This window comes from Alligator mississippiensis, unplaced genomic scaffold (genome assembly GCF_030867095.1).
Source record: "Alligator mississippiensis isolate rAllMis1 unplaced genomic scaffold, rAllMis1 scaffold_40, whole genome shotgun sequence".
Taxonomy (NCBI): Eukaryota; Metazoa; Chordata; order Crocodylia; family Alligatoridae; genus Alligator; species Alligator mississippiensis.
The window spans coordinates 117,501-127,500 of NW_026775386.1; positions in this window are offsets into that span (position 1 = coordinate 117,501).

A 10,000-nucleotide genomic window follows, 5' to 3' on the forward strand; every position below is an offset into this window, starting at 1 on the left:
ATAGGAACACATGGGGTTGACCTGGGGACCGAAAAAGCCCATAGCAACACATGGGGCTGACCTGGGGACCGAAAGAGCCCATCGGCATCCATGGGGGGGAGCTGGGGAGCGGAAAAGCCCCTAGGAATACATGGGGTGGAGCTGGGGAGCGAAAAAACCCCTAGGAATACTTGGGGGGGAGCTGGGGAGCGAAAAAGCCCTTAGGAATACATGGGGGGGGAGCTGGGGAGCGGAAAAGCCCCTAGGAATACATGGGGGGGAGCTGGGGAGCGAAAAAGCCCCTAGGAATACTTGGGGTGGAGCTGGGGACCGAAAAAGCCCTTAGGAATACATGGGGTGGAGCTGGGGAGCGAAAAAGCCCCTAGGAATACTTGGGGTTGAGCTGGGGACTGAAAATCCCCATAGGAATAAATGGGGTTGACCTGGGGAGCGGAAAAGCCCCTAGGAATACTTGGGGTGGAGCTGGGGACCGAAAAAGCCCATAGGCATCCATGGGGTTGACCTGGGGAGCGAAAATCCCCATAGGCATCCATGGGGTTGACCTGGGGAGCGAAAATCCCCATAGGCATACGTGGGGTTGACCTGGTGCCCGCCCCCCCCACGGAAGTCCGTATGAGGTTTTTGAAACGGGCCTTGCCCGGGCCTTCGATCCAGGAGGGCGGACACTTTCGGCGGTTCGTCCCGGTGGCTGGGCCGGGTGCCGCATCTACAATATAGCCAAGAAACGTTCGCGGAGATTTTCGAGAACACGTTTTTAAGGACCCTCAATGCCCATGTTCGGTTCCAGAAAGCCGGTCAGAGGGATCTTCGGGGCAGAACCCTGCCGTGTTGAGGGGCCAAACCCGAGTTTGGAGCCAGGTCAACGGGGAAAACCGGAAAAGGGCCGGAGAAGGCGGTCAGGCCGGGCGAGAGTTCCAGGAGCTCGGCCACAATTCCGATTTCGTCCCGGTCAAGGGCTCCGTGGAAGGGCAGCCCGGGGGCGGGTCCAAGGGCCCCGGCAGGGACCCGGGCCTCCGGGGTCGGAGCCCAGGCACCCCGCCGAGGGGTGGTCGTCCCGGGCCAAGGCGGCGGGAGCCCGGGCAGGACTCCGCGGGGCAGGCCGGGCGGGAGTTCCAGGAGCCCGGCCGCGATTCCGACTTCTCCCCGGTGCCCTGCCCGGAGGCCGGGCAGGTCCGGGGGCCTTCGGCGCGGGCGGCGGGCTGCTCCCGCGGGGGAGACGAGCCGTGCTGGGCCCCGGGAGGGAGGCCCGGGGTCGACCTGGCGCCGGGGCTCCGGCCCTGGAAGTCCCGATGAGGTTTTTCAAACGGCCCGTGCCCGGGCCTTCGCTCCAGGAGGGCGGACACTTTCGGCGGTTGCCCCCGGTGGCTGGGCCGGGTGCCGCATCTACAATATTGCCAGGAAAGGTCCGCGGAGATTTTCGGGGACACGGTTTTCGGGACCCTAGTTGCCCATCTTGGGTTCCAGGAGGTCGGGCAGGGGTACCTCCGGGACCGGACCGTGCTGCAGGAGGGGCTCAACCCCGGGTTTGGCTCCATGTCGACTGGAGCTCCGGCCCAGGGGCGGGCCGGGCGAGAGTTCCAGGAGCCCGGCCGCGATTCCGGCTTCTCCCCGGTGCCCTGCCCGGAGGCCGGGCAGGTCCGGGGGCCTTCGGCGCGGGCGGCGGGCTGCTCCCGCGGGGGAGACGAGCCTCTCTGGGGCCCGGGAGGTTGGCCCTGGGTCGACCTGGCGCCGGGGCTCGGGCTCCGGAAGTCCGTATGAGGTTTTTCAAACGGGCCTTGCCCGGGCCTTCGCTCCAGGAGGGCGGACACTTTCGGCGGTTGCCCCCGGCGGCTGGGCCGGGTGCCGCATCTACAATATTGCCAGGAAAGGTTCGCGGAGATTTTCGAGGACACGGGTTTCGGGACCCTAGATGCCCATCTTGGGTTCCAGGAGCTCGGACGGAGGAACCTCCGGGGCCGGACCGTTCCGAAGGAGGGGGTCAAAACCGAGTTTGGCTCCATGTCGACTGGAGCTCCGGCCCCGGGGCGGGCCGGGCGGCCTGCCCGGCGAGAGTTCCAGGAGCCCGGCCGCGATTCCGGCTTCTCCCCGGTGCCCTGCCCGGAGGCCGGGCGGGCCCGGGGGCCTTCGCCGCGGGCGGCGGGCGGCTTCCGCGGCGGAGACGAGCCTCTCTGGGGCCCGGGAGGTCGGCCCTGGGTCGACCTGGCGCCGGGGCTCGCGCTCCGGAAGTCCGTATGAGGTTTTTGAAACGGGCCTTGCCCGGGCCTTCGCTCCAGGAGGGCGGACACTTTCGGCGGTTGCCCCCGGTGGCTGGGCCGGGTGCCGCATCTACAATATTGCCAGGAAAGGTTCGCGGAGATTTTCGGGGACACGGATTTCGGGACCCTAGATGCCCATCTTGGGTTCCAGGAGGTCGGACGGAGGAACCTCCGGGGCCGGACCGTGCTGCAGGAGGGGGTCAAAACCGAGTTTGGCTCCAAGTCGACTGGAGCCCCGGCCCGGGGGGCGGGCCGGGCGGGCAGGCCGGGCGAGAGTTCCAGGAACCCGGCCGCGATTCCGGCTTCGACCCGGTCGACTGCACGGCGGGCGTGCAGGCCGGGGGGCGACTCGCAGGGGCCCTTCCACGCTGCGGGGCCCAGCGGTTGGAGCCCGGCTACCCCGGCGAGGGGCGGAAGAACCTGCACGGCGCGGCGGGAGAACCCGGCATGCTTCCGCGGGGCAGGCCGGGCAGGAGTTCCAGGAGCCCGGCCACGATTCCTACTTCTCCCCGGTGCCCTGCGCGGAGGCCGGGCGGGCCCGGGGGCCTTCGGCGCGGGCATCAGGCGGCTTCCGCGGCGGAGACGTGCCTCTCTGGGGCCCGGGAGGTCGGCCCTGGGTCGACCTGGCGCCCGGGCTCGCGCTCCGGAAGTCCGTATGAGGTTTTTGAAACGGGCCTTGCCCGGGCCTTCGCTCCAGGAGGGCGGACACTTTCGGCGGTTGGCCCCGGTGGCTGGGCCGGGTGCCGCATCTACAATATTGCCAGGAAAGGTTCGCGGAGATTTTGGGGGACTCGGTTTTCAGGACCCTAAATGCCCATGTTCGGTTCCAGAAAGTCGTTCAGAGGAACCTCCGGGGCAAAAGAACCGTGCCGCGCTGCCTTGTCAACCGAGCGTGGAGGCAGCGTGCCCCGATCCGGCGGGCCTGGCCGTGCGAGAGTTCCAGGCTCTGGCCCGCGATTCCGGCTCCCGCCCCCCCCCCCGGTGATGGGCTCGGAGGTCGGGCAGGCAGCGGTGCTTGCTTCCCCAGGAGTGGCGGGGCTCTCCTGACGGGGAACCGGGAGGACCTGGTGTCCGCCGTGGGACTTGGAAAACTTCTGCTCGGTTGCGTTGGGAGCGGTTAACGTGGGAGCTCCGGCCGGGACTATTGTTAGTTACTCTTACCCTGTTAGTAGCTGGGGGCCGCCCCGGTTGCGGCGGCCGATTTGACTGGCGGCACCGGCTGGTTGCCGGACGGGCGGTTAGTCCTCAGCCGAAGCTGAAAAAAGATTGTCCGGGCTCCGCCGCTGTTGGTTTCTTGGCGGCTGGGCTCCCGGTTTCAGAAAATAAAACATTGCGGGGGACAACTGAAAGAAAAACAGGGTGTGCACGTGGGGGGTCAAAGGTTCAAAACGAGTGCTCCCCCGGGGGACAGGGAGCAGAGCACCCCGGACAGCGCCCACCGGCCCGCAAACTGCTTCAGCTTGCCGGCGGCTACCGCCCAGTGGTGCTCCGCTCGGAGGCGGGCGCGCAGGACACCGAGGAAAAACGCCCCGAGGTGCCCGGGAGCCTTCCCGGCCAGAGCCTCCTTCCTGGATAGCCAGATGACGAGCTTGGCCAGAGCCAGGAGGAGGTTGACCAGTCGGTCCCGGGCCCGGGTGGGGCGACGGATGGGGAGTGCGTAAATAAACAGGTGCGGGGAATAGTGCAGCCAGAACTTGAGGAGCAGGTTCTGGAGGAGGAGGTGCAGGGGCTGCAGCCTGGCGCACTCGAGGACCAGGTGCGCCAGGGTCTCCCTCTCGTCACAAAACGGGCATCGGTCGGAGATGGTGTCAATCCGCGCCAGATACACGCCCGTCGCGGCGGCCCCGTGAAGGAGCCGCCAGCCTAGGTCCCCGGCGGCTCTCGGGACGAGCTCCGAGTAGACGCTGAGCCACCGGGGACCGTCGGCCACGCCCTCGCCAAAGTAGTCCCGCCATTGGGTGTCTTGGCGGGACGCGAGGGCGGCGTGGTGGAGCGTCCTGCGGACGAGCGTGTAGAGCTGGCGCCGGTGGGCCGTCGAGAAGCGGACCGGCGGGGTGTCCCCCAGCCTGCAGAGGTGGTGAGGGGCGGAGTGCCTCGGGGCCGGCCGCTGGGCGGGCCCTATCAGGAACTCCGCCGGGCTGGGGGATTCGGGAGGGCGGGGACCGCCCTCTCGCAGGACTCGCTCGACGTAGGCAAGGGCGTCTGCGGGCAGCGCAGCTTTCACCTCCCGGACTAGGCGCGAGCAAGTTGCACGCCCTATGGTCAGGCCCGTGCGCCGGGCCAGCGCCGCGGGGCCCAGCCATCCTCGCTCGTCGTAGTCCAGGAGGTCTCCGAGCCGGGTGACGCCCACCCGGGCCATCCTCAGGGAGGCCTCTGGCGAGGCTGCCGCCGGGACCGCCAGCTGCGGGTTAAAGAACAGCGGCTCGGCCAGCAGGTCGCCGTCCTTGGCCACCCGCGACGGAGACCTGGAGGCGGAGATCAGCCCCCAGGCCTTGAGGAGGTCTCGGTAAAAGGCCGGCAGCTCCCCCGCCACCCGCACGAGCTCCAGGCCGCGCAGGAAGAAGAGCTGCCGGTCGTATCGGAGCCCCCGGAGGCGGCGGAGGAAGGCGCGCCCCAACAGGCTCCACGCCGCGTGGCTACCGTCACTGTACAGCAGTCTCTGCAGGGCCTGGAGGCGGAACGTCAGGACCTGGCTGCGGAGGCACACCAGGCCCTGCCCCCCCTCCCGCAAGGGGAGGGTCAGCACCCGTGCAGAGACCCAGTGCCGTCTTGGCCAGAAGAACCCCAGCGCCCGTCTCTGGAGCCTGGCAAGAACCTCGGGGGGCACGGGGAGGGTATTGAAGCGGTACCAGAGCATGGACAGGATCAGCTGGTTCAACACCAGCGCCCGGCCCCGGAGGGACAGGCACCGCAGCAGCCCCGTCCACGCCCCGATCCGCCTCGCCACCCTCAGTTCTAGGTCTGCCCAATTCTGCGGGGGGGAGGGGTCCGTGGGGCTCAGGTAGACCCCCAGGTAGAGCAGCGGGCCCGCGCTCCACTCGATGCCCCGGAGCGCGGGTGGGAGCGAGCCCACCTGCCACCCGGCACCCACCGTCAGCCCGGAGCTCTTGGCCCAGTTGACCCGGGCGGAGGAGGCCGCCGAATAAACCGCCTGGCAGGCCGCCACCCGCTCCAGATCTTCCGGGCCCTGGACCGCGAGGAGCACGTCGTCGGCGTACGCCGAGAGGACCAGCCGCAGCGCCGGTTCCCGCAGCGCCAACCCGGCCACCCGCCTCCGCAGGAGGCACAGGAAGGGCTCCAGGCCTAGCGCGTACAGCTGGCCCGACATCGGGCAGCCTTGACGCACCCCCCGCCTGAACGGGATGGGTTCCGTCAGGGACCAGTTGAGCTTAACCAGGCACTCCGCGGAGGCGTACAGCACCTGGAGAGCCCGCACAAAGCGCGGTCCGAAGCCGAAGGCCCGCAGCGTGCCCGTCAGATACCCGTGGTCCATCCTGTCGAACGCCTTCTCCTGATCGAGGGAGAGCAGGCCGAACGACAGGCCCTCCCGGCGCGCCAGCTCCAGGAGGTCCCGCACCAGGTACAGGTTGTCGAAGATGGAGCGACCTTGCACCGTGTACGTCTGGTCGGGATGGATCACGTCCGCCAGCACGGACCGCAGGCGCAGCGAGACGGCCTTCGCCACCACCTTATAGTCCGTGCAGAGGAGGGACACGGGACGCCAGTTCCTCAGGTCGCGGAGGTCTCCCTTCTTCGGCAGGAGAGTCAACACCGCCCTCCTGCACGACAGGGGGAGCTCCCCGCGAGCCTCGGCCTCGGCCCAGACCGCGGCAAGGTCCGGGCCGAGCACGTCCCAGAAGGCCCGGTAGAACTCCGTGGTGAGCCCGTCCAGCCCCGGCGCCTTGTTGCCGGGCATGAGACGGAGGGCGAGCGTGAGCTCGGCCAAGGTGAGAGGAGCCTCCAGCCGGTCACGGTCGCCCGCGCCCACCTGCGGCAGTTCCTCCCAGAGCGCGCTGCGGGCCGTCGCCTCGGTCGGCTCCCGGGAAAAGAGCCTTCCGTAGAAGGCCCTCGCGCGAACTCGCAGCTCTCCCGGGGCCGAGAGGGGGGTGCCATCATCCGCCAGCAGGCAAGTGATGTGCTTTTTGGCCCCCCTCTGCTTCTCCAGGCCGTAGAAGAAACGGGAGCCGCGGTCCATCTCCCGCAGGAGGTGGACTCGCGCGCGGACGAACGCGCCGCGTGCGCGGCGGTCCTCCAGGGCTCTCAGCTCCTCCCGCCTCTCCCTGCACTCTCCGCAGAGGGACGGATCCTGCGGGTCGGCGACCAGGCGCCTCTCCAGCTCCAACACTTCCCGCTCGAGCCGCTCTATGGCCGCCTCCCGCTCCCGGGTGTGCCCCCGGGCGTAGCTGCGGCAGAAGAGCCGGATGCGCGCCTTCCCCCCGTCCCACCATCCCCGAGCCGAGGGGAAAGACTGCCGCTGCCCGCGCCAGGCCAACCAGAACTCCCGGAAGGCCGCTCCGAAGCTCGGGTCCTCCAGCAGGCTGTTGTTAAAGTGCCAGTAGGCCGACCCCCGCCGCCCGGGGCCAAACGCCACCCGGGCGCACACCAGATGGTGATCGCTGAAGGGGGCCGGCCTCACTCTGCAGGACACGGCTCGGGCATCCACGCGGGGCGAGATGTAAATCCGGTCCAACCGGGAGTGGCTCGCCCGCTCCCCCCCCACCCGCACGTACGTGGGGGCCGGGGGGCCGTCGGGGTGACAGACTCGCCAGGCGTCCACCAGGGAGTGCTCCTCCAGGATCCCCCTGAGGGCGTCCGCGGCGGCCCGGCACCGTTGCCTGCGCGAGCGGTCCTGTTCCTCGAGGGTGACGTTGAAGTCCCCGCCTAAGACCAGGCTCTCGCGAGGGCTCAAGGTGCCCAGGTAGTCGGCCGCCCGGCGGAAAAAATCCGCCGCGTCCGGTTCCGCGGCGGGGCCGTACACGTTCACAAAGTTCGTTACCGTCCCCGCCGCTCGGGCCCGGACGTGGAGCAGGCGGCCCGGCACCGCCTCAACGTCCTCTAAGATCTCCGGCCGCAGGCTCGGGGAGAACAGGGTGGCCACCCCGCACGAGGTGGCCGACAGGTGACTCAGGAAAACCCCGTCTCCCCACTCCAGCCGCCAGGCGGCGGCGTCGGCCGGAGTCGTCCAGGTCTCCTGGAGGAAAGCCACCGAGTAGCCCCCCTCCCGCAGGAAGGAGAACACCTGGCTCCTCCGGAGACCCTGCCTGCAGCCTCGGACGTTGAGGGTCGCGATGTTAAGCGACGTCATGGCTGGCGGGAGGGGGCTCCGATGGCTCGGCCGGGGGCTCGCGCAGGGCAACGCCCAGCCGGTACCCGGCCCCGCGCCCGTACACCGTCAGGGCGTCGTACATGGACCGGGCCCGGGTGTACACCCGGGCGTTGCATCTGTTCGGCCCCTTCCCCTCCCTCACCAGCGCCCTCGTGGCCTCGAGGATGCTGTTAAAGTCGCCCCAGCAGTCCAGGGCCAGCTGCACCCGGGCCGGAGCGCGCCGGGTGCTTTCCCGCTCCAAGAAGGCCACCAGGTCCTCCCTGGAGACTGCTGCTGGTGCTGGGGCTGGGGCTGGGGGGGTTGCAGGCTCAACGCTGCCTGCTGACCCCCCCGCATCCTCAGCCTGGTCAGGTCCAGTGGGGCCTGGCTGGCTGGCTTCCGCCGCCTCCGCCGCGCCTCCGGCGGAGGCTTCCTCGGCCTCCATCTGGACCTCTCGGTCCGCTTGGCTCTCCGACTCGGCCCGAGGGAGATCTGCAGCCCCTTCGCGGGGGGCCTGGCTGGGGGTGGGGGTGGGGGTGGGGGTGGGGGGGGGGGAACCTGGCCCCTGCTCTTCCTCCCCGTCAGGTGCCGCAGGGGCGGCTTGACTGGGGGCGGGGAGGGCCTCCCCCTCGGGACCCGTGCCGGAGCTCACCGGGGTGAGCCCCAGGGTCTCTTCGCTGAGGGGGGGGAGGGGCGCTGAGCTTGAGGTTGAAGCTGCTAGTGCTGTTTCTGTTGTTGTTGCTGTTGCTGTTGCTGTTGCTGTTGGGGAGGGCCCTACCTCCGCGATGGCAGGCTCAGGGGGCTCCTCCCGCATGGGCTCCTCCTCTCCTTCTCTTTCTCTCTCTCTTTCTCTCTCTCTCTCTCTCTCTCTTTCTGGGGCCTCCTCCACGGGGATTACCCGCACTTTCTCGGGAGGGGGGGGGTCTTCCGGAGCAGCTCTGCTGGCTGGTGAGGGGGCCTTTTGCACGTCGGCCCCCTCCCCCTCCTCGCCTGTGTCCGAGGGGGGGCCCTCCTCTAGGGAGGGATCGAGCTGCTCCGCGGCCTTTCTCTTTTGGGCCCGCCCCGATGGAGGAGGGGGGGGGCCCGCCCGCTCGCCCGCAGGGTGGTCCTCTCTATGGCCCGGAGGCTTGCCCGCGGTGGACGCTTGGCCCCGGGCCGGGGCTGGGGCTGGGGCTGGGGCTGGGGCTGGGGCTGAAGCCGGGACTGGGCCCGGCTCGGGGCCTACCTCCCTCTCCCCGTCTCCTGCTCCCTGCCCCCCGGTGACTGCGGCCGAGGCCGAGGCCGAGGCCGAGGCCGAGGCCGAGGGGGGCTCTGCCGCTGGGGGGCTCCCGCCAGGGCTCCCGCCAGGGCCGGGGGGGCTGGGGGGGCCGGTGGCAGGGCCCCCCCCTCCACTGGCGGGGGCCTGCGGTGGCCGCCGCGCTTGCCCCAAGGGGCATTCTTGGCGGAGGTGCCCTACCCCGCGGCACTTGTAACACCGCAGGTCCCCCACCGTGAAGAAGATGCGGTGCAGGGCCCCCCCAAACATTACCTGGAGGGATCCCTCCGCCCCCAGCTGCGCTCCCGCCGCCGGCTGGATCGTTACCTGCCGGCGGAACGAGCGCACGTGTCGCAGGGTGGGGTCCCGGCACCCCAAACCCAGGGGCAGCACCGGGGAGATTACCTTCCCCAGCGATGATAGTCGGGGCAGGAGGGCCCAATTAGGGAGGTACGGGGGCACCGAACTAAGGACCACCCGGGTCCCTGGCTCCTCTAGGGGCTCCACGGGGACGTACTCCCCGTCCACTGTGAGCCCCCTCTCCACCGCCTTCTGGGCGGCGGCCTCCGTGGCAAGGAAGAATACTCCCTTGCCGTGGAACCTGGAGGCCGCCACAATTTTCGGGGCCCCCACCACCCGAGCTAGGGCCCGCACGTAAGGTTCGAAGGCGGACCCTTCCCGCTCGGGCAGCCAGCATCTCACCCCATTTCTCCGGGTGAGTGCCGGGAAGGGGGCCCCCCCTCCCCCCGGGATCGAAGACGCCCAGGCGGTGGAGGTGCTGGCGCCCGGCCCCCCGCCCGGCCCCGCTGCGCGGCCGGCGGCCGCCTCGGCGTAACTGCGCGCCCCGCCCTTCTCCCGGGGGGGGGGCGCTCCTGCTGCGGGGCCGGCGCTAGGGCCGGGACTCGGGCCGGGGCCTGACTCGGCTGGGTCAGGGTCAGGGGGCGGGCTGCCTTTTGGGTTTGCGGGGCCCTTGCCTTTCCCCGCCCCCCCTTTTGCGGAGGAGGCCCCTGACGAGGAGGAGCCCTTCCCTTTCCCCTTCCCCTTGCCCCCACCCTCCGCTCTAGGGCCGGGGCCGGGGCCGGGGCCGGGGCCAGGGGCAGTGCCGGGGCCGGTGGCCCCGAGACAGGGGTCAGCCATTTCACAAACTTCAACTCCCCCTCCTTGCTTGGGAGGAGGGGGGGGGGG